General features: G+C 42.9%; 1 pseudogene; it reads right to left on the bottom strand.

Annotated features, from left to right (window-relative positions):
* Positions 1 to 3,113: 3,113 nt before the first annotated feature.
* LOC133083696 (malignant T-cell-amplified sequence 1-A-like) lies at positions 3,114 to 8,543 on the bottom strand (annotated as a pseudogene).
* Positions 8,544 to 25,576: the final 17,033 nt, after the last annotated feature.

Below are 25,576 nucleotides of genomic sequence, written 5' to 3'. Positions count from 1 at the left end.
CCTTCTGCGCCAGCAGGATGTAGGAAGCAGACGTGCAGTGCAGCGGATCTGCTTCGTATAACACGTCTGACCGCCGTGCAGCTGGGACAGTATGTGTGCTGAGCGTCCACCTGCTTTCCCACGGGTGGGACTGAGATGGGACCAGAGGTCTGAATGGGGATGGTGGTAGGGGTGCCTTTGTTTTCTTTCACTCCCAGATCAGGAGCTCTTAATCTGAAGAGCTTAGGGAACCCAGGGAGCCTGTGGCCTCCCTGAAGTCATGTAAAAAATGTGTTTGTGCACAGGTTTTTGTTCAAATAAAATTAAATGCCCTGGATTTACCCCTTCAGAATATTTTATCACTGTTCCTAGTCTGTAGAGATCCTTGTGCATTGGAGTAGAACATAGCTGCAGTAATTTCAACACATTTCCATTGTGAACAGTACCTAGTAAAGTAAGCTTTCACAATCAAGAGCGACTGGTGGCTGAAAAGGTTTAAAAACATTCTATGAAGTCTCTAAAATCAGGAATGTTTGACCTGCACTCTACTGGAACATTTTAAAGTCTAATACTTTGTTTTCCACTTGTGAGCAGCTAGGTCAAGGTTTTTTTTTCTCCCGGACAAGAAAACCTAACTATATAAAGTCTCTGTGTCTGGCCAGGGTCAAAGGACAAACTAGTTTAGGGCTGGTCACAGGCAGACTTTTGTCATTACCAGAAATTAAAGTGGCAAAGAGTATTTATGACACAAAACCCTAAACGCATTTCATTATTGGATAATCTCGATCGACAGAGAGGCAAAGTCTCTTCCTGTGGTTATTTGTAAATATTTCATACAGATCTATTTCAATGGCTTTGTGCTCTTCTAAAATTACTCTCCCGTGACAATGGCCAGGACTTAATGCACTTATGCACCAAACTGTTTAGGTTCCTGGCCAAGTGTGGTAAACTAGTTAAAAAACAACAACGAAAAACCAAACCAGTGAACTGTTTTTTAAACTGACTGAAGGTGCCACCTACTGTCCAGTCTGTAGAAATGATCCGGGAATGTAACCTGAGCCTTATCTACAGAAAGCCACAGGAACTAGGATATGAACGTGAATTAAACTCAAGTCTAATTATACTTTCTAATTATACTCTATTAATAATGAGTTATGTAAATAGTTATATTTATACTCTCTCCCCAACATTCCCAATCTCAGGTTACAGAAAATAAAACATTAGAAAATTATTTTAAATTGTGGCAGATGTAGGAAACAGTATCAGGCTATCATGTGCTTTCTGTAGATCCAGATTATCCAGTAGCAAAATGCCTTTAGGGTTCTGCATCAAACATGCTCTTTGCCATTTCAACTCTAGTGATGACCAAAGCCCAGAGCCCCCTGAGTAGTGGCTCCTGCTGCGGACTCGACTCTATTTACCTTACACTGTGTTGAACAGATGACAGAAAAAGAAAAAGCTCTAAACAGGAGGAAGATTTCAGGTACGCAAAAATGGTATTTTTAAATATTGATTTGGGAGTTTTGTTTTTAATGGACCAATCCATGATAGAACAGGCCCAAACAAGTTTTGAGAATAAAATGTACATTTTCTTCCCCGGAGAGATACTGGCAGCCAAGTTAATTAAAACATGTGTTTTCTAGGAACCTGGCATAAATTCTCACTTGTTTTAGACAAATAACTGATTTCCAGGCTGGCTTAAACCCAGCAAGTACTCAAGGAATGTTCTAGTGACTACTGTGCAGCGAGGGTTTCATTATTTGTGCTTCGAGTGTGTTCTGTCTTTAATCCTTAAATAAAGACCCATTCTCTTCCACATAACTTACTATTTGACTTGACTCTAGGCTGTATGACAAGACATTTCTATGTAATCACATGTAAAGTTGTGCGTGTGTGCACGTGTTTTTAAATACAAACAGTGTACACTCTTGTTCAAGTTCATCCTGATTTCCAAGTGCACACACACACACAAAACTAGATAATTCAGAGTAAAAGTACAATTTCTCGTTCACCCGTATCAAGGTATCGATGGTTCATTTGTATATATTCTTCCAACTGAAAAAAAAAAACATTTTCAAATATATTTTTATTTACTCACAGATAATATAGTTTCACTTTTACTTGTCTTAAATACTCTGTGTTGCCTTGCAGCTTGCTTTTGGCAGATAACAGCATGACTTTGAGGTATCACCATTTCCTGTTTTGGGGTTTTCCACTGCTATTTGAGAACACTGCAGAAAGCGTTCCACAGAACCACATAATACTGCTATAAGCATATCCAGGTTCATATTTCATTTAGACTTCACACCTTCATGCTAATAACAATATGCATAATTAAACGTTTCTAAGTTTTCAAAGTTAATTTTCTTTAAAGTGAATATAAAACCCAGTCACCAAGCAGTTTCTGTGGTGTCTTGTCTTATTCTAGTCTCTTCTTGAATTCCTTAAAACTTTGAGGCGAAAACTTCGTTGTAAACTTTAGGTTAAACTGTAGGCTGTCTCTAGCGCAGCTAATTCCATTACTGACATCGGTGGTAATAACCGGTTTTCAGATTAATCCTACTAAAAATATCTAGCACGTTAATGACAAAAACAAAGTTATTACAAGTAAGTTCATAGCATGAGGCTTTGGAAGCCTGCAGGAGCTGGGAGCTGCCTGTCCGTGTGTAGGGGCTGAGGCGTCTCCTCGTCTCCCTTCTCCACCATGAAGGGCTGAGAGGGGCTCTGACTCAGCAGGGATGCGGAGAAAGAAGCCCCCCAGCCAGTTCAGCGCCCCTACACCTGACTCTTCCCCGCTCGGTCCTGTCCAGATGCTCACATGAGGGCACCTCAGATGACACACTGAGAATTCAGTCCCATTTGTCTTCTCGCAGCCCCACCAGCACACTGGCTGGGTCATGAAGCTCTTTCGGGAGAGTTGTAGCCTGATGGCCAGGAGAGGACACAGGGGCAGCTCGTCTGCATGTTTCCAAGCAAGGCGGCAACACCTGCTTGTTTGTTGGGTTCTCTTTTCTGTATGTGTTGAATTTATTCAGCATAATCACAGGGGTGTTGTTGTCATGCTGTCACACACACACACAAACACAGATATTGCACCGTATCCATGTGGAGCCCAAGTGCATTCCTTCTGAGGCTTATTTACACGCTTTTACGTGCCACAGCCCATCTTTTAAATAATACGTGTTTCAAGGTCAGTTGCTGTGTTGACTTTCTCAGTATCATCTGCAGACATCTTCACAACTGCAGCACCCAGAGCGAGCTGTTTTCCTTCTGCCTCAATTGCAACAATCCTATCTGCTGCAGCGGAGCAAAGCTTAGCTCCTGGAGAAGCTAAGCCTAGACACGTGATATCAACTCCTCTGAGTACAAATTTGATGGCTCCTTTATCCACCTGCAGGTGTGGAAAAAGGGCCTTTTTTATCTCTTTTTGTGTGGAATAACCTTGGGATTGGATAAAACGACCCTTCTCTTTTTCTAAATAGAGTAACTCTCCAGTCATTGTAAAGATTTCCATCTGTTCATGGCATCCCACGCTTTCAACTGGTTCCTTCTTAGGCACGAGTGGATGAAGCCGTGTTTCAATGCCTGGGAAAGGTTCTACTTGTTCTTAGTACCCTTAATAGCACGGTTTCCACTGGATGTAGCTGAACACATTTTGTTTTAATCAATTTCTTGAACATGATTCAAGGTGAAGGGGTGATGATAGGGAAGGGCCCGGAATGGGGAAAAATAGACTTAGCAAGGATCCGGCAGACCCCCTACACCTGGAAGGCCAAAGGGACGGTGGCAGCTGGGGTCGTTACCTGCAAGTGACGCATCTGGCCGCACTTTTCCGGCTCTAGGGAAATCTCATTCTGTCTGCTACTTCAGCTACTTCCTGCAACTATTCATGTGAGCACTGCGGCAATTTGGGGGGCTGTTTGGAGTTACCAATTTCTCCCCAGGGCTGGTAGCTGAAAGGGAGGATGTTGAGCAGGAAGAAGAGACGAAGCACTCATTCTCGTTGCAAGAACAGAATGGAGGGGCAGCACCTGGTCTCCAGAGGGACGGTTGGCCATTTCTGCAGGCTCACAGGGCTCAGAAGAGTGTGGGCTTCAACACTCAGGGGCATCCTCCTGAATTCCACTACCAAGTTAGGGTCCTTCTCACGGCCCTGACCTCCCACGGGCTAGCAGACCTCTGGTGGGTGGCTGACTAACCTCGTCTGGCACTTGGAGCCTGGCTACTTTACCTAATAAATTGTTGATGAAAGTAATCAATAAACAATCTATAATAGGAATAGAAAAGCATGTTATCTGAGCCAAACTGTGGACTACATCCTGGAAGAAAACCCCTCAGATAGCTCTGAGGAACTGTCCCAGGGAAGCATGGTTTTCAGTACAGTTTTATATATTGTCAGAAAAAAAGAACATTAAAGAAGTCAGGGATACATTCCTTTAAGGTTTCAGGGAAAAAAAACAAAAACAAAACCAAAACTAACAAACAAAGAACAGATCAACCCATACACAGCAGGTCAGCATGGCCTTGGCACCTGGGACGTGAGGCTTATTATTGAAGTAGCTTCAGCATTGGCGTCCCAGGAAGGGAGGCATTTTATCTTTATTTTTAACATGGACATTCTTTACTTCTAGTCAATGCACTCTTTTCTTTAATAATTAAAGCAGAAGCACAATGTATGTTTAATAGGCCACACGCAGGCTGTTCTAGTATGCGTAACATTCAAGTTAACTCATGTATAAGACAGACGACTTCACCATACCTCAATATGTGAAAATATCTTTTATCAAAATCCTGGGTCTGGGTAGGGGGTTCAACTTTCTCTGCCTTCTTTCTACCCAGAAGCTCCTCTGCTGGTTTCGATGGTGACTAGCAATTACTACCGTTTCACCTGTGAGAGTTTGCACACCTGGTCCATAACTTATTTCAGACACTATGGGTGCTCCACCTATCCCATGGAGGGGTCCTTGTTACTGCCAACTGTGGAGCAGTCTAGCTCCCAAATCCCTCTCATCACTGCTTTCCCCCCGTCACAAGTCAGTTTCTCTGGAAGGGAATGTTAAGATGGATTTTGGCAAGCAGGGTGCAAATTAGGTGTCAACCTCTGTGACAGAGCAGAGAGGGAGCAGGATTCGCCAGATGGCATACTTGAGCAGGAGTCCAGCCCTGAGGAAGCCTTGGCTCAGCCCATGGGGGCTCTGAAGCATATGTGGCCATCACAGGTGTTGTAAGTGCCCCTCTGCACTTGACCATTGGGTGTGGCAGCCCTGAGAGGGACCCATGCATGGGTGAGCCTGCCTGAGGGGATCTTGGCTGGAAGTTGCCTGTTGATGGCACTCCAGCAGCTGGGCAGTGTGTGTTTTCTGTGCCAGAGGTGTGGGTGGCACATCCGTGTGCACGCAGAGTGGTGCCCCATATTTTAGAGATGAGTAAGTGGGGAACATGTTAGAGATATTTGGCTTGTCATCTTCACCTTGATGCACCACCCAACATGCTACACTACCTGATTCTGGTGGTAAACAGTCATGATGATTAAATTTCTTTAACTTCATTTTGATTTATTACTGTAAAATAGATTGTTTCCTAATATTTACTATATATTCTGGCAGCAAAGTCACACTGTTATCAGTAAAATTAGTTTAGGTTCATTGTGAGTTGTTACCCTGAAGGCTATTGAAATAATGAGGATTCTGTTTTCTCACATTTTATAATCTAAGTAGATACACGCTGTTGATGCAGGCACACAGAGGGGCATATCTGGGGGAATATATTAAACAAACGTGACATTAAACACACTTTAGGTAAAGGCATCTTGGGGCCTTGGGCCAAATACCACTAAGAGATGGAAGGCTTCGATTCTTATCTGCCAGAAAGATCCCAAAATAGCCTGAAGCTAGTACACAATGAAAGCCTATTCTTTAGTTTTTCATAATTCCATCACTGGGCAAGTATTGGTGAGTCATTTGTTGTTGTTGTTTTTGTAGCTGTTGTTTTGGTTCTCCTTGCAATCTACTGGTGTCACTTGAGAAACAATTTTCAGCTGGGGCAATTTTCCCCCAATCCCCCATTCCCAGAGGACAAGTGGCTACATCCGGAGACATTTTGGGTTGTCACACCTGAGGAGATGCTAGTGGGTAGAGGCCAGGTGTGCTGCTCAACATCCCAGAACTCACAGGACAGCTCCCACAGCAAAAAATTATCCAGCTCAGAATGTCTTTCATCCCCAGGTTGAGAAATCTTGCCCTAGAGCAAGAGCAAAGGGCTTAAACCTCACACAATGTGCATTCTGCACTTTTTGAGCAGAGTGTTGGACTAAAACCTTTATACAAAAAGTGAATAGGCTTGTTGAGGTCAGTGGCACTGTGACAACTCTTGTTGAAAGTCACCCCCACGTGATACTGTACCTCGCTTGAGCTTTCAGTGTAGTTGAGCTTTAACAGCCTGACACAAGACTGGAACAACTTTGGTCCTTCCCACTTGGTCTATGCAAACCTCTTGGAGGAGAAGCTAAGAGGGTCATATTATCAGGGGGAAAAGAACACTCAGATGAAACAAGCTGTGAGAGCTTTAGCGCCCACCACAGGCAGTGAGGTCTCTGGAGCTCAGCTGCAGTCACAAGCTGTGTGAATCAGCTTAGGAGTAGATGCTTGTGCAGTTTAACATGGAACTCTCCATGTCTGCAATGATTTATTTTATTTTATCTTACCTTATTTTATTTATTGGGGTACAGTTGCTTTACATTGTTGTGTTTCTGGAATGATCTTCCGACTTCTCGGTCCTGACATATCTATCTGTTCTTGGTGGAGAAAAAAATCCTTTTGGCTAAAAAATTCTGATGTAGGCATAAACCCTTGCCTGACTGAATTCTTGGGATTTTCATGGCCGGGTCCACAAATTCTCCAGGACTAGGACTCTTGTGAAAAATGAAATTTACTTGTAATTCAATTTTAAGTTATGAGGGGCATATTAAGTGAAAATATAAAAGGAATAAAATCATTGAAACACCAGATTTTACAGTGTTTCGAGAGAGAGGGCTTCTCACCTTGTGAGTTCATCAGTGTGAACAAAAGTTAAGGATCTGATGAAGTGTGTCCCACATTTATCACATTAAGGTTTATCTCCAGTGTGAGCTTCTGTTGTATTTAAATGTGAGGCTCCAGCTAAACTACCTTCCACATTTATAACATACATAGGGGTTCACTTCAGGGTGAGTTTTCTCATGTCATCTAAGGTTACAGCATTGCCTGAACGCCTTCCCACATTGATGAGACCTGCATGGTTTCACTCCAGTATAAATTAGCTTATGTTAATTCAATGATGAATAAAGGCTGAAGGCTCTTGCAAATTGATTGCAAGCATAGGGTTTCTGTCCTGTAAGACGTCACTCATGTGGCGTGAAAATTGAGTTCTGTGTGAAATCTCCTCCTATTTGTTATATTCAGTGGGCTCTTTTCCAGTGTGAAGTCTCTGCTATTGATAAGGAAAGGAAAGACTGTTAAAAGTTTGCTCACATAAAATTCATTTCTTTAGTTCTCTACACATGAATTCTAGGATGCTCCCTCAGTGATGGTCTCCACTAACTACCCCCACACCATGGTACTTATATTCACATAGAGTCTCACTTTGCTGAATTCACATAGATTTTTCTATTTTGAGGTCTCTCACTGCCATCGTTTTCTGATTAAGTTTTAGGTCTTCTTTATTTTTCAAACACTATATACACGAGCTACATTTAAGCAACTGCCCTTTTGAAACTCAAGGTACAGTTTGTCTTTAAGGCAATATGGTTCCAAATGCAAACTATTCAAAAACCTCTGCTGAGCCAGCATTTAAGTCCACTTTCAGTCAGGTGGTTGTGCTGAATTCCTCTTACCCTAAGATCATGTCTCTAATGTGGACAGCGGGGTTCATCCCCATAAACTTACTGTTGATCTTCAGATAAATGGGTTCTTCCTGAAGCTACCGTCTGTGAACATGTTTAAAATATTGATTTTTAACACAGAGAAAAGGTATGAAATGGAGGAATATACCAGTAATTGGAAACATATTATAGGATATTGACAATTAGAATATATCTTTAAGGGTAAAACAAACGAAAAATAAAATGGGTGGGATGTTGGCGAGATCAAGATGAGGAAAAGCGCCGAAAGGGAGGGACTGAAACAATGGGTGGTGCGTTGAAGTTTAGCACCGGTAACAACAGAGCTATCCTTTCCTCTAAGGCCAAGGAATATGAAGAAGGTTAGATTAATAAGAATGAAATGTTCACATAATTGTGGCACTATAGGAGGCATTTTTCTACATTGACTTCAACAAGATTCCAGAGACATTTCACCGAAAGAAACCTGCAATTAACATTAACCCAGTTCTGGATGAAGTTCACAGTCACATGTCTTGAAAGTCACTGATTCCTAAAAACATGCTGGACATTCTGGTTCAGGCTGCCTCATCTCCCCAAATATCTGGAGGTGATGGTCGAGGGTGACAGTACTGAGAAAAGGCAGCTGCGTGTATCGAAAGCTCAAACCCTGTTTGACGTCAAGTCCAATCTTCCTCTGGGCTGACATGGCGTGTGCCTTTCAGATGCATCACAGAAATGGGCACACTCTGAATACAGAGTGACTTTCATGATAAAGGAGCATCACATGTGGGGTGGTGTGAAATAACCTGCACAGTCCACAACAGAATGTTAATTCTGAGCTGACTGGCAATTAAAAAATGTGTACTTGGGAATTCATAAATATCCCTGCTCCCCACTACTTTCAGTTAAATCTACAGACTTAGCACATGCAGGCAATATACATGTTCCGCCACTTATCAGCAGTGACTACAGGCAAAGTATTACCCCCCAAAAAACTCCCTGTTCTCATGTGGAAAATATTTTAATAACCTCTCAAGAGAGTTGAGTGATTAAATGAGCTGACATGACATGTCTGAACATAACAAAACCCAATAAATAAAAGCTAAAGATGAATTAGTCATTCAAAAGTCAGAGACCCTTGATGCAATGTCCACCATTTTGTGTGAGTGAACAGACTCTATATACAACTTGGGGTCCGCAGTTGCTGCCTACCTAACCTCGACACATACCATGCATTCATCACCAGATGTGAGGACAGACGGGCTCAACTTCACAAGCCAGTGGTCCTGGTGCTGCCAAACGGTAAGATGATCCCTGACTGACCTTTCCTGTGGGTTGAGGTTCCGCTTTCCCTCCTCGATTCCTGGGACCTCACTGCTTTGACTATCATTGTGTCTCCTGCAGCTTCCTCCTGTCTTCCCTGCTCACAGACTAATAGGAGACTCTCGATGGTTCAGGCTTCTCCAGGGCTTCAACTATGGCCACAGTTTGCTAAGTTTTCCTCTACCTACTATATCCTCCTCAATGCACCAATTAAGGAAAAAATGCTTTCTGTAAAGTGCTTCCAGTTTCTGAACAAATGTTACCTAAACAGGGGGAAAATGGCTGGTTTGGAACAAGAATGAAAGGGAGTATTTTGTTTTGACTTTTTAGAGTTTTCAAAATAATCAATTGTATTCTGAGAAAACAGATTAAACATTGGGAAAAAAAAAAAAAAGCAAAATTGGCTCCACTCTGCCCTCTGGGCCGGTCCTGCTGAAGGGCTTCTTCTTCTTCTCCTGCCCCTTCAGCCCTGCACAGCCCTCTAGCCAGCACCTCTGGCCCTGGACTTATTGAACTCACCCGTCACCACACCTCCACCCCTACCAGGCCTTGAACTTCTGCTCTTGCTCATCCCTCCACTTGTGTCCATCACATGACAGAGCTCACTGCATCGCAGACTTTCTTATGGAGTGAGCCACACCCCCGTCAAGACCATGCCTGAGGGGAGAGAAATACAACCTCTCATGTGCCTTCTTTACCATCACAGCCTTCATGGAGTCTGGAGCACGTCGGTGTAAATGTTGGAAAGGAGATGGTTGCTGTATTAGCACTTGTCCTACTCCACGATCCTCACAGAGATGCCAGATGACAGGACTAGTGCTCAGAGCCTTAACTCCCTCCTGGATACACTTAGAGAACTCAGTCCAAGTGGTGGAAACAGAGTTACCATTTCAGGAGAAAGAGCAAGTCCCCACTCACTTGGGGACACATTGCCAAGAACTCAGCTGCTAGTATTTTCTCTCAGCGACACTGTTTACTCTAAGCAGGCAAATCGAAGGAAAGAGAAGAAAGCCATGACACTTGAATCTTATCTAGAGTTATCAGATGTAACAGTCATGAATCCATAAACCTTTACCTGGGAGTGAACAACCACCCCACCTGCAAATGTGAAGTGGTCTATGAGAAATGAGGAGTAATCTTGTTTCCCAGGGTCAAACTAGGAAGACTTTGGCTACTGCTTCTCATAAGGGAAATATTAGTATCCCAAATTTACTCATTAGGAAATAAAAATCAAAGCGTTTTTAAAGGTAATTAACCCATGATATTCCAAGTTATTATTCAGTTTCCTCCCTGACTCCAAATGCTAGGAGAAGCTCCAGTGCACTGACCCCACTCTCCTAATATCTGTTCCAACCGTTCTTCATTTTTATTCCAAATTAATCAAATTAAGTAATTTCAACATATAGTTATGAAGACCAACAATTTCCATATTCTTTTCATATTCCTTCCAAATTCATCACATCTGCTGAACAAGATTCCAATCTTGGAGGGCTCCAACTACCTGCTTCTTCCATGACTGAATCTAACTAGGATATTAAATCTGGTGGGGTTCAGAAATCGCCCAACATCTTTCAAATATCTCTGGCCATTGTACTATATCTAGATAATTAAGTGTTATTCTATGCCTCACAAATATTTCAGACTTTCTCCTTTTCTTTTGATTTTTAATCATTCTCAGTATTTTCCTCACTTTCCACAAAGGGAATCACCTTCTACTAGACAGATTAGTCAGATAATATGAGGAAATTCTTCATCTCACTGTCAAAAAATCTGCAAATATTCCTCATTGTTGACTCCCAAGCCCATAGGAAGAATTGAAGAATCATCTCTTCCTTGGCCAAGCCCAATTCTCCAATTGTATTCTTTTCTCTCCTGCATCCCTGGAAACTTCATGTAATTGATTATAATTTAAGTATTTTTTACCTTGGTATTAAAATACAAATGCTTTAAAACACTAAAAATATCTTCCTTGAATGTTTGATATCAACAAAAAACACCAGTCTTTAAACACCAGCCACACAAACCCCACAGCCTGATGAACTGTTTGTAGGTTAAACCCATTTATATAAAGACTGATCCTCTTGCTGTAAATTCTCTTCCCAGAACTGGCCACAATTCACAAAATAGTGAGACATCTGGCCCAAGGCATTAAGATTGCTTTTGGTGGCTTTTAGAATATTAGCAAATTAAAGGAATCACTTATACTTTCCTTACATGTATCTAAGTGGTTAACCTGTTGAGAAGGAAAAGCTTGTGTTAGGGAAGTTTTTCCTGGATTAGATTTATCCTGATTGGCATCCAGATTAAAGGAGTTCTTTCTTCATGATTATAAAATATATGAGGTTATCAGATCTATTAACAGGAGCCCACAGACAATTCTATGCCTGATTCTATAGAAAGAGACTAAAACTTTGAACTCAGGAGTGTGGTAGCTGCATACTTAAGTAAAGACACAAACACAGTTTTCCCACACATTTTGTTTCTGGTGATTACTAAAGAAAAATTTCCCCAGGAGGAAACAAAGTAATTTATTATTCAAGGAATTTTTAATCTAAAGATAGTTATTTAATTTGATTAAAGACCTTTGGTCACAGGCCATCTGAGACTAGATTAGGTTACTGTGTACATGGAAATTCTGTGGATTTACAATTCATATGTAATAGTCAAGAGAAACTTGCTTTATGACTCTACAGTTGACTTTTCTGCAATTAGTCCAGAGAGGAAAACAGGAAAAAAAGAAAAGAAAAGAAAAAAAGATGAGTAGAGATATCGTGAAATATTAGATGTGTTGCCTGTAGGTTCTATTCAAGACAACAGGGAGAGTTACTTAGCTAGTAATTTAAAGAAGGAATCTCTGAGGCACTGACATTTAACCTGAAGGTGAAGCAGTATAAGTGTAGCTGGAACTATGTATATGGATATCAGGGAGGAGATGAACAGAGATGAGAGCGCTCATTGTAGAGATAAAATCGATGCTTGGTTCTGTTTGTGTGGTTCTGGGACGTTATGTCAACGACTGAGCCCCAAATAATTAGTGGAGCCGCTATCTGAGACTGCAGACGAGAGGAGAAGTAGTTTTAATTTGGGGAGGAAGTTCCTGGCTTCGGTCTGATATACCTTTCATTGTAGGTGCCTGCTTCCCATGCAAGTATGGATGACACCTCAGAAATGAAATCTAGCATTCGTTTTTACGCATTATTATCATAGTGGTAACAGTCGAAGACTGAATAATTATAACAGTTTTCGAAGATGGTATATATAGTAAAAAGAGAGAAGAGAGCTACAATGGAGTCTTCAGATGTTGAAATACTATTGTTTGAGGAGAACCGCGCACAGTACACTGGGAGGAACTGACTACTTTAAAGTCAGTGGGGAGTTTGCGATGTCAGAGGACCTTGGAAATATAAAGTTCCTGACGGAGGTCATAGTCCAATTCTGTTTGGGTCCAAGAAAAATACTGAGAAACATTCATTGGATTTAATTATGGAGAGATAACTATAATGTTATAAAGGTTTATGTATACGCAGGTCAATAGTAACAGGGAGATCACCTCTAGTAAATCAAACTGTGGGAGGGGCGCCCAGAGATTGTCACTAATCCTGCACTGCTCTTTCAGTTTACTTTGGAAGGAGGAAATACATTGGGCAGGAACTAGAGAAAAATTGGTTCAGAGATTTTGTTTCAAGAATGAAGAAACTGAAAAAAATGAAAGGGAATGGACTGGGAAGAGATGGGTGTTTGTTGGTAGAAGAGCTTCAGTTTACAATTAATAATAAAACATTCTCCAGAGAGCAGGAGAGAAGGGGATACATTTGAGAAAAAATGGGCTTATCCAGCTGTAGAAATGACTTTCAGTTTAAACAGGAGCGGCATCGTCAATGGGTGAAGATGCAGGAATAGGTGTTGGCTTCATGACAGTGAGCTGAAACATTTCTTCAAATTATCTACTTCATCTGCATGGTAGGAGGTGAGCACACTGTTGAAAGTGAGGGAAGGTGAGAATGTCAGGGTTTCAAAAATACAAGGGGAACATTCGAAGTGTGTGCAAAGCATGGGAGAATGATTTATGATCACGTCCTGGTAGGATGCCAGATATTTATAAAAATCATTGGGAGATACGTATGATAGATGCAGCCATAGGAAGGGGTGAATTTTTTGTCATCTCTGATTGGGGTCTTGATCATCAGCTGTGCTGAGAGGTCAGAGGGACCTGAGAATGGTTCCATAAAACTCAGGAGACATGGGACTGATAGGGAGGCTGGGTCAGTGCACTGGAGGATTCCTCTGTTGGGCGAACCTAAGCACGGTAGTCATTGTGTGAAAAGACTGGAGGGGAATTGTTGTGATAACAGGGAGGATTCCAACCACTGATTTGGTAGGTGACATATCCAGGTCAAACTTGAATCTGGGATCCACACCTCAACACCAGCATATGTAGGAATTTGAGATTCAGAAACAGTCTGAGCTACAATTAAATTCTAGCTCTGTCATTTTCTAACTGCATGATTTTCTCACATAACTCTGAAAAAGTAGCTCTAATAAAAGTACAACACCCAAGGATTTTCATTTTTTATGTATAAATGAAAATATTACTCTCTTGATTATGTGCAATAGCCTACACTGCCTTATTGTTGACCCTGGAGAGAGGAGGGTTCACCACATCTGCACATGCCTGTGGGTTAGGTGGTAGGGCTCATTCCCAGGTGAGTGGCTGGGGATTCATGCCTGGCGTACCTAACAATGCTTTAAATGCCTGGATTCTCTTGGTTGCTTTCTCTTTCCTCATCTTTATCTGCTCAGTTTTTCATCTGACCCTGCATGAGGATGAAGAGGAGAACAAGTGGTGGCTGAGTTCTTGACAATGAAACAACAGGTGAGAAGAGACTTATTTTTATTCTTGAATTGGTCCATCTTTTGCCAAATGGTCAGGTTTCTCCTTTTGGCCTGGATCTTCTAAGTGCACCCATGAAATACTAATGCCAGTTATGTTCAACACCTTGTTAGGGAGACTGATGTGGAAATAATCTCCTTCCGTCATTCACACCCAATTGTTCCAGACTCCATTAAGGCTGTGACTTCACAGAACAGATGGGAGAGATTTTCACTAAAAACAAATACAGCCCTTAGGCTCAGTAAAGAAAAATTCCCTAATTACCATGTGAATGACTACAAGAGCCTTAGGTGTGTGGTGAACACAGGTGATAGTGATGAGAGAAACAAGTTTCCAGACTAGGGGGAGCAGATGTGTCATCAGGTGAGTCCAGTGTGAAAGGTGCTGGGGTGGAGGTGGGTGCTGGGCAATAAAGAGTAATGAGGAATTATTTATTATTTCTAATTTTTAAAATATTAAACTTTTTATAGAGTATATTTGAACATTTTTATATCTACAAAAGAAGATAAAGAAAATTTCCTTCCTAAACTTCTTCACAATAACTCAGTTATCCTATGTGTACTTTTTTTTTAAAGAGTTTCCAATTTATTTATTTATTTTTGGCTGTGTTGGGTCTTTGTTGCTGAGCACGGGCTTTCTCTACTTGCGGCGAGCGGGGGCTATTCTTCGTTGAGGTGCGCGGACTTCTCATTTTGGTGTCTTCTCTTATTGCTGAGCACGGGCTCCAGTCGCGCAGGCTCAGTAGTTGTGGCTCACAGGCTTGGTCGCTCCGCGGCACGTGGGATCCTCCCAGACCAGGAATCAAACCAGTGTTTCCTGCATTGGCATGCGGACTCTCAACAACTGCGCCACCAGGGAAGTCCCTCCCTATGTGTTCTTCACCTTTGTTCAAACTTGAAAATTGAATGTAACATATGCAGATTATTATTTTCCTAATTGTAACTGTGTATTGAGGAGAAAGTGTATGATAGACAGAATGAAATGTAGGACACTGGAGAGCAAATGACAGATTAGGGAGCTCCAAGCCCTCACTCCCTGCCAGTGACATCAATACAGCAACCAGGATTTGTCAGCGCAGGGGACCGAAGAAGTGTCAACAATGATCTCTTTTCTGCTCCCACCACTCTCAGACCTGGCAGGAGTACGGATTTCCTGCTGATAGGTGTGTGTGTGTGTGTGTGTGTGTTTCTTTTTTCTTCGTGCCACAGCTGGACTTGCTAATTGAGCCTGCGTGTTTTAAGAAAGCAATGGCCATGTTGCGCTAACAATACAGTGGACCCTCTGTCGCTCTTTTGTCTTTGGGAGTTGAGTGCACACAGAGTTTTTATGATGGATCCAGACGCGAACTTCCAGTTGTCCCCTTGGCTCATACCTTCTCTACAAGTGGAATGTTCTTCCCTTGGGATATCAGCTCAAAGTTTTTGGAGAGAAAGGCTGCACAGGTGTAGGTTGGGGCCAGCAACCCTCGGCATGGACGACTGGGCAAACCAAGTGAATTGCTAGGGGCTCCTGATATGAGGAAACAGGCTGAGGCCATAGGGAGCCCAGGCCTGCAGAGTGAAAGTTCTACTTGCCTGTAGGTGGCTCTGGGTGTCGGTGGAGGAGAGACATTGAGTGGCTGAAATGCCAGCTGCCTGTCCCAGGACTGCAGAAGGAGGGGGCAGAAAAGCAGGAAGTGTGGCTCATGTTTGTTTCTGACACACTCATCTTTCTGGCTCTTGACCATATGCTATAAGGAGGAATTTATTCTTGTTTTTCAAAGTTGCTTTACCTATTCCAATCCTTTACTTTTCCATTTGCTTTTTTCAAAAGATATATATAAACTTGCTATTTTCATTAAACAGTTTGTCATCAACATTTTTTCCAAGTCAATACCTATGGATCTAGCTCATTTAAAAAAATTCAATAAACCAAAGCACAAAGTGATAGTACTGCATTGTCTGAATGTACTTGAAATTTACTTACCTGGTCCCTCTTAATGGCTGTTTTCTAAATGTTCTGTTCTTAAGTAATACTGACATCAATATTCTTATTACACATGTATTTGCACAAATGTTCCCACCCACCCACTTCTTGCCATTTGACTTTGCTTGTGGAATATGTAAAGATCAATTAGGTGGTCAAGTTATCAATCGTTTCCTTTATGGCTTCTGGGCCCTGGTTTTTATGTTTTAGTAACATCTCCACTCTGCAATTACAGAATAAAATGTCATACGTGTTTGCTATTGTTACTTTCATGGTTTCAGCTTACAGTTCACGCAGTCCATCCCCCTGCAGAATTTTCCTTGTTTACCGCGGCCGGCGGCCCAGGAATAGCGTGAAGAGCGCGTCTCCCTCGCGGCAGCCTCCCGGCAACATCCTCCCAGCTCCTCGTCCCCCGTCTGCTGCCGGGGTCGCGCCGTGTCGTGCCGAGCCGGGAGTTAGTTGAGAGGCGGACGTCCCGAGACGAGCTCGGCCGTTTGGGCGGCACGCGGTGCACCCTCGCCGTTCGGTCTTCGTGATCCGTCCCGGGAACGTTCGAGCCGGTTGTCGGGCGCCACCTGGCGGTCGCTTTTATATCACCCCTTGTCTCCGGAGCTTCAGCGATCTTCGCGAGGGCTGCGACTCGGCCGCCGCGCCCGGGGCAGAGTTCCGGGAGGCCGGCGACGCTGGTGGCGACTGTCCCGGTGGCTCCGAGGCGTGGGCGTCTCCTGTTCTCGCTGGAGATTGGGCATGCAGGTTTTTGGTGGAGTAACCTTTGCCGTGCTCCCGAGGGACTTTTGGATGTTGCTTTGCTTGGTCGACCAGCATCCGCCCGTGCCCCTCCAGCCGCGGGGACCGACCGGACTCGACCGACCTGGGTCGTCCGCCGCGTTGTGAAGGGAGAGGGTCTTCCGAACCCTCCGTAGCGCCTGAAGCTTGATGGTACGTCCTTCTGTCACTTTAGGAGCGTTCATTTTCTACCACCTCGGTTCCCCAGCGTCCCACTCCGGAGGTGGGGAACGGCCCGGGCCCGTGCGTTGAGGCCGTTGGAGGGGGCGACGTGCTTGTGGGCTGGGGCGCGTCGATCCCGGTCTCTGGGACATTGGCGCTTCCTGCTCTCGAGGGATTTGGACGTGCAGACCTGTGTAGTGTGAGGACGGCGCTGCGCTCCCTAGAAGTCGTTGAGTGGTGGTCTTGGCGGTTCGACCAGCACTCCCTGGTGCCCTCTGCCCACGGGAACGCCCAGGTTGCTGCGCGTGGTCAAGAGAGTGTATCCGTGCCCGGCGTCGTCCTCTGTGTGTCCCGGTGGTCGTACTTTCGTTTTCTAAGTCTCGACTGGGGGTGGCTGAAAGTCTCCTACGGACGTGGACGGCGCCAAGTTTCCGCCGGCCTTCCCTCTGGATCCCGTTTGCCCTAATTCCCAAATTTCTCTCCGCAGTGGGTTCGGCCCGGATGGCGAAACGAGGATGCACTTGGAGGGCGATCCCGGCCTCGCCGTGCCCCTTGTATTGGGACCACGAGGCCCCGTCCGGTAGGTCGCCCGGTGTTGCGGCCCGGCGGCCCTGGGGATCCGGTGCGTCCCGTTCCCGTCGCTGTAGCTCCTCCCCGGCGGCCACTTACTCCGAGATCCGCGAGAAGCGGTCATGGTGCTGCGCAGACGGGATTCCCCCGCAGGCCGAGATGCTTTTACGTGGGAGCGCCCGACGTCCCCTCTTCTGTTGTCCACGTTGGCGAAGCGCTTGTGTGTCGACCACACACAGGTTCCCTCACCGCAGGTGACGACACGGACAGTCGCGGGCAAGCGGGGAGGGCGCTCCAGGCGCGGCCACGGTCCCGCCTGGGGCTTGGTGGTCGGAGAAGCCTAACAAATGGGGAAATGGGGAGCTGCCTGGGGCTTCTGGTGATGATCGGAGGAGGCCCGAGGCCGGGCGCGGTCCTTGGTGGGCGCGGTTGACAGAGGCTCCACGAGAGAATCTCGTCCCGGAATGGCCTCTGAACGCGCGTGTGGACGGGGAGACAACCCGGAGAGAGAAATGGGACCTGTGGTGGACCCAGAGGGGACGAGTGCAGAGGAATGGAGGCGCACCTTCTCTGGCGTGCCATCCAGATCTATCCCGGTGATTTTCCCTCCATTTGGTTATTTGGCGTCCGCTGCTGCAAGGCCGATAAGACGGCCATACAGCGGTGTCGTGGCAAGAAAACATTTCAGTGACGAGAATTTGTTTTGAGATCCATTAGTGTAGACACTGGTGAAATGAGAAGTTCTGAGACCTACAGAACTGAGAATTACTACTGTCGTCGTTACTCAACATTGTAATTATTACCATTGTTTGTAATGAGCGATAAAAGTGAGTAACGTTGATTCACACCATAGCTGATTAATTGAAGATGATCAAAGAGGTTTCAGTATTTCTAAATCCTCCTAAATGGGCAGAGAGCAAGGTGGAGACAACAGGTATGTGCCAGGTAAGGCTGTGATGGGTGTGAGACTAAAGGGCAGTGCTGAGAAGAAAGATTATAGAGGGTTTCTGAAGGTACAAGAGGTTGGAAAGCATTTTTAAACACATGTGGGGGATAGATCTGATAGGTTGCAGTTTAAAGAAAGAGAAAGGCTCATTGCTAGTCTCCGCAGAAGGATTCAGCAACAGAGTATCTTTAACATCTTATCAAATGCTCTCAGTTAAAAACACTCCAGGTTATAAATCCTTTAGAAACATATCCTACACATTTGCTAGCAGCAGAATAATGCATGCCAAGGTTATGCATTACTGCATTGTTTGTAATATAGATTATTGAATGTCAGCGTTCATCCCAACGTGGATTGGCACAGTGCATTAGAGTACATCATCCATTCAGTTCACTGTCGTGCAGGAAACTATGTCTTGATAGAGGATGATTTGCAAGATATTGTCAAATGAATAAAAGCAAGATATAACAAAACACCGTGCTTAGTATTCTATTTGTGATTTTAATTAGGGTGCCAAGGAGAAATATATATTCATATTTGTATGCACATAAAGACACTCTGGAAGCATGCGTGGGAAACCAGATACATGGTTACCTGTGGAGGGCAGGGGCTCCTGGGCAAAGAGGGGGGCAGGTGGTGGGGGGCACAATGTAATGCAAAGTATGTTATATTTTCAGGACCTTCAACCATGTACATGTATTATAACTCAAGAAATTGAATTTTTTAAACCTCCGAGGATTAAAATGCATTTACTATTTCTACCAATTGTGAGTACATTTCAACTTTGTTTTACCCGGGAGATTTGCCTTCTCTAAAATGTCTACTCAAGCCTTCCATGGTGATTTTGACTATTTTCCTTTACTTTGGTAGGAGACCAAAAAAACCAGGGCAATCACTGCTGTGTAGTTCATCAGTCCCTCTGGTGGTTAACCTGCTTTTTTGTCCTTTCAAATACTTTATACACTGTTTTTTGGTGTTATTTTCATAATTTTTATTTGCAAGAAAGAGGAATATAAGAGAAATAAAGCTGTATTAGGGTTTTGCTAGGGTTGCCAGAACAAGATACTGCAGACCTGGAGGCTTAATTAATTTTCTCACAGCTCTGGAGGCTTTAAGTCCAAGATCAAGGTGTCCACAGGTTCAGTTTCTTCTGAGGCCTCTCTCCCTTGCTTGCAGATGGCCGCATTCTTGCTGCGTCCTCAAATGACTTACCTCTATGAGCTGAGTGTGCATGGCTGTGTCCTAATCTTCTCTTCTTATAGGGGCACTGCTCTGGATTAGGGCTCACCCATATGACCCATTTTCACTTAATCACCTCTCCTAAGGCCCTATTCCCAAATACAGTCACATTATGAGGTACAAGGGTCTGGACTTCAACATATGAATTTATAGGGTTCCAGTTCAGCCTTAAGGGCAGCTGCTCCCCGTTGGTTGAAGCAGAAATCTCAGAGGAAAGAGGAGTCTTCCCACATGGCCTAGAACTTCTCGACCCAGCCAAGTCATGACCATAAGCCTGATTCCCTGTTGTTTTACCACATGTCTCTGTGACTGAGAGTGTAGGTCAGGGAATGAATAAGAAATTATGTCCTCAGTACATTGTCACTAAGTATTTCAGCCTTTTGGAGGCCAGGTGTTCACAAAAGTAAAGAAGTTATTTTTTGCTCAGCAAGTTCTTGGCCTTGGAAGGTACACAACGCACTGAGGAAGCAACCTAAGTGTCACCCATATGCTGAGCACGCCACAGACACAGGAGCAGGAGAAAGCCATTAGAGGCCACAGCCTCGGTGAGAAGCAGCTGCGTCACCAGTTTAGCTCAATCAGATCTGTGTTCTAGGTGCTGAGCTAGAGGAGGGCGTCAGTCCTGGGACACTGTGGACACGATGCAGAAAAATTACCTTAAACCCAGAGTCATACTTAAATAGAAAAAATGTGAGATATTAAATTTTATTGCCTCCACTGAGCTATAAACTTGGTGAAGGTGGTAATGTTATACATTTCACCTCTTAGTCTCCGGAAAATTTCACATGCTGGAATCCTGGAGACCCTCAATAAATATTGGTTACTTAAATGAGTGGTGTGTGAGAGAGCTACCTGATTTTTATTCGAGACTGTTGTCCTATGATAATTTATCTACGAAATCCAGAACACTTGGGAGATATGTTTTCCTTTAATTATCTGATGGATACTGTGGACCCTCCACCTAGTAATGCACATGCACAGACAAACACATCACTGCACCGACCTCAAGTGTTCTATTTCCCTCTTGTCAAGCTCATAGACCAACCCATTAGCATTCTGTATGTATGGTCTTTATAATGGTTTTGTGTGTGTGGGTGTGTGCGTGCATCAAGAAAGAAAAAGTAATCGATTTGAAGGGAGAGAACACATCATGTAGCTCCTGCTCTCTCTCAAGCCAACCTGACAGCAGATAAACTTACGATATAGGCATTCTCCACGGGGGTCATCTCTTTTCCCCAGGTTTTATTTATTTTTATTTATTTATTTTTAACATCTTTATTGCAGTATAATTGCTTTACACTGGTGTGTTAGTTTCTGCTTTATAACAAATTGAATCAGCTATACCCTGGTCTTTATTGATTAGCACCATTCTCATTGGAGGAAGAATGGAACTCGGGAGAGGGACCAAGTCCCTCTGACGTCCCTGGCTCTCAGTGCAGAGGGTGGGTGGGGCACCCCAGACTCTGCTCCTGGTTACTTCCTGCAAAGTAGGGGCCACAGCAGAAGCAGCAGAAGCAGCAGAGCCACTCCTCTCCTCTTTTGCTTACTGTTCTCATGGAATATCTTTTCCCATATTTTCACTTTCAGCATATGAGTGTCCTTACTTCTCAGTGAGTCTTGTAGACAACATAAGTTGGACCTTTTTTATGTCTAGCTTGTCTTTGTTTTTTAACTGATGAGTTTAAGCTATATATATATATAAATTACTGATATGGAATGACTTTTAATTGCCAATTTTTCTGTAATGTCATATAGCTTTTCTGTCCCACATTTTCTCCCATGCTGACGTCTTTTCTGCTTACTTTTTGTACTCATTTTTAGAATTTATTTATTTGGCTGTGCCAGGTCTTAGTTGTGGCATGGGGGACCTTTGACCTTCTTTGTTGCATGCGAACTCTTAGTTGTGACGTGTGGGATCTAGTTCCCTGACCAAGGATTGAACCCAGGCCCCCTGAATTGGGAGTGTGGAGTCTTCGCCACTGGACCACCAGGGAAGTCCCCTGACTGACTTACTTTTAATTTCTTTCTGTGTATATTCTATAGATAGGAAATTTGTGGATACCATGGAGATTGCATATAAAATCCTATCAAACTAGCTTAAACTGATATCAACATAACTTTAACCACATGTAAAATCTCTATTACATCTCCTATAACATTACACATTAATTACGTGTTATTAATGTCGCAAATCACATATTTATACATTGTTTTCTGTTAATGTAGAAGTACGAATTAGTTATTTGGGGATGCTATAACAAAGTGTCACAGCTTGGGTAGCTTATAAACAGAAGTTTCTTTCTCATGGTTCTGGAGGCTGAAGTGTGAGATCAAGGGGGTTAGGTAAAGGTCTTTTTCTGAGTCATAGACTTTTCATTATATGATCACCTGGAGGAAGGGACTAGAGAGCTCTCTGGGATCTCTTTTGAAAGCACAGAAGAGAATCCCCTAGTAGGCCAGTGGTTAAGAATCCGCCTTCCAATGCAGGGGACACGGGTTCAATCCCAGTTCAGAGAACTAAGATCCCACATGCCACAGGGAAACTAAGCCCATGTGCTGCAACTACTGAGCCTGTCTGCCACAACTAGAGAGCCTGAGTGCTGCAACTACCGAGTACCCCTGCCACAGCTAGATATGAAGCCTGTGCGTCACAAGAAATATCCCACGTGCTACAACTAAGAGCCAATGCAGCCAAATAAGTAAGTAAATAAATACATATTTAAAAATAAATAAAAGCACACAAATCCTACTCATGGTGGCTCTGCCGTCATAACCTAAGCACCCCCCAAAGGCCCTACATCCTAATATCACCACATTTGGGGGTTATATTTTTAACATATGAATTTTAGGGGAAACAATCACACAATACCAATACATTTATAATTATTTTAATATTTTGGTTTTAGAAAATATCCTAGAATAATAAAAAGTGTAGTTACAAGTCAAAATTATAGCTTTTCTTTCTATTTGTCCATTTATTTACCTTTATCAGATAAATTTATATTTTCATATGGCCTCAAGTTACTGCTGTTCTTCCATTTGAATTTGAAGTACTCCCTTTAGCATTTCTTGAAGGGTAGGTATTATGGTTCTGAACTTCAGCTTTTGTCTGAGACTGTCTTTCATTTTCCTCATTTTTGAAGAATAATATTGTAAGATATAGAATTATTGTTAGGTAGTTTTCCCAGTACTTTAAACATATCATTTCACTCTCTTCTGGCCTGCAAAATTTCTGATGAGAAAAAGCAACTGATAATCTTACTGACGATCACAATTAAGTGGATCATAATAATTGTCACATATAACTTTGTTTATATATATTTCTCAACACTAACCTATTAAAAAAAGTACTTATTTTTACAAAATTTTGTATTTATCATTCAAAGATTACTTAACAAAACTATATTTTTATTCTACTTATTTATAAAATAATAGGTTATTAGCCAAAATTATGAATTCATAGCTGAAATGTGTGGTAAAACATTCTTGATAAGAGTTTTTCCATGTCTGGGAATTTTGATATGAACTCCGGCTTTTCAGTTTGATTTTAGCATTGATAGATCCAGTGTGAGAATTCAAGGTTGACTAAGGAATTAAAAGTCCCTGAGGGCTTTCCTTCATTCATTACAGTAAAAGTCTTTCCTATGCTGTGAAAACTCATGTGTATGTAAGTCTATTCAATGATAGTCTCCAGTTAAAATTATCTCCATGTCAGTTACATACACATAGTATGTAAATCTTCTGCAGGGACATCCCGCCTTTGTAGCATTTCTACTAGCTATCATCAAAATTCAGTCTAATTTAGTCCATAAAGTGAACACTTTATGCTGAGCTAGTGTTTACACTACACTGTAACTGAGTTATATGAGTCTGCTGAATTCCTAACTTACCTCATTCCCAGGTTTCACATGTGTATGACCAGGGTTCACACCTGAAGAAATTTACTAATTTCTTACAGCTACATTAGTCCACCAGGAAAATAACTTGCCTTTATATCATTTCTTGCTTTTAATGGTCACAATTTTTGCTTGAAATAAGACAAAAATAATAATTAAATTAAATAAATTAGAAATGACACATGTGACATTAGGGGGATTAAATTGTTGAAAAGTACAGTACATGGGAAAGAACATGAATTTGAGGAATACACCACTGAATAGTAACATAGTTTAGAAAAATAATAAGATATCCAGTATTTAAGTAAAAGAAAAATAAAATAAATTCAGATGCTACAGGGAATATGAGAGGAAAAATTATTAAAGAGACCATGGCAAAGACAAAAACATGAAATTTTAACTCCCAAGACGACAGGAATTTTGCTTCTCTGAGGTGAAAAGTACAGGGGGAAACGTGAAGAGAAATTAGTGTGTGATGCATAATGACAGAATCTGGATAATTTGACTCAGTGGCTTCACATACATTTCTAAAAATATTCTTTAGTCGAGCAAATCTCCAGTTGACATTCCAAGTGTCCTGCTCCCTCCCCACACTGAGCACATGTGTCTGGAGCTGACTTGGACCCTAGCCTGGGGAAACCCTCCTCTTCCCTCCACACTTACTCTTCTTGCTCCAACTGGGAAATTACATCTGGTTTGCAGAGCTGATGCCCTGATACATGTGGGAAATGCTAGATGGATTTAAAGTTCTGTGCTGAGAACAGTGCATGCAATGCAAGTGCAGGACAAGATGCCAAAGCTCAAGTGTGAGGACATCAATGGCAGCCCAGGTTCGAGCACCCTGAAGGGGGAAAACACTGAAGGTTGTCACCTGACACATCACTCAAAGACAGTAAAAATCTCTGGCTGCTGCTGTTCTTGCCCAAGAGGAAAGACAGGCTGCAGGCTGCCTAGACGCCTCAGCCAGGAAGGAAGCAACGTTTTCATAATGTGGTTAACACTGTTTTCTAACAGAATTCAATAAACATAAGACCCATGTGATTATTACCTGGACTTCATGTAGACAGGGGGATACAAGCTGTTATGTATTTTTGCTGTGTTCAAACCTCATAATAGTCCCCCGAGCAGAAGAATTTCTTGGCAACACAAAGTCCCTTGTTTGTTAGATAAAAGAGCCCTTATCTGTGTTCAGCATTATTCTGCGTGTTGGTGGCAGACTAGTAAGGAATACGTGCGATTGTGGTAATGGAGATTAGCCGTGATCTGCCACTCTGTCAATTGCCAGGCAGTGGGGGTAGAGATAGAGCTGAAGCTCCATGTACATTTTCCGTGATTTTTTCATGTATTGAAGGTGTATCTGGAGTCCTGCCTTTCTTTCCCGGGTTAGAGCCGCAGACACCAGCCGTCAGAACTCATGAGATTTGCTGGCTCCATGTGTCAGGAAAGCCCTGGATCCACTTTTCTCTTCTGCATAGTTCTCTCCTCTGGGGTTGGAATATGAGACTTAAGTCAGCCCATGCCCTCCCATGGATTTCTTTTACCTGCTGCTGTTTATTTTTGCTCTATTTATACCTTCACTATGCAAACCTACGACTGTGGTTCCAAAGCCTATGCTAACCTAGGACTCTGATTCCAAAATACCCCAAGAAAGTTGTCATTCAATTAGGGAAGTCTGTAATCCCTCAGTCCTTAAGTTTATTAGTATTATTATTGGTAGTAGTACAATTAATATCTTTATGATTGTAATCATTATTGATATTATTTATCACTATTGTTGTTATTGCATTTCTTATTAAGTTTCTCTGCTCATGAATGTATCCAATTTACTGAAGTGTATTGTGGAGGGTTTTCAACAGACTTACATACACATGGTGATTCGTGGTTCTTGCTGTACTTATGGGTACTCGTTGGTCAGAGAGCCTCCTGGGATATTCAGACTTAACCACTGGAGGAAGGGACAG

This window comes from Eubalaena glacialis, unplaced genomic scaffold (genome assembly GCF_028564815.1).
Source record: "Eubalaena glacialis isolate mEubGla1 unplaced genomic scaffold, mEubGla1.1.hap2.+ XY scaffold_56, whole genome shotgun sequence".
Taxonomy (NCBI): Eukaryota; Metazoa; Chordata; class Mammalia; order Artiodactyla; family Balaenidae; genus Eubalaena; species Eubalaena glacialis.
This window is presented reverse-complemented; position numbering and strand designations above follow the sequence as displayed.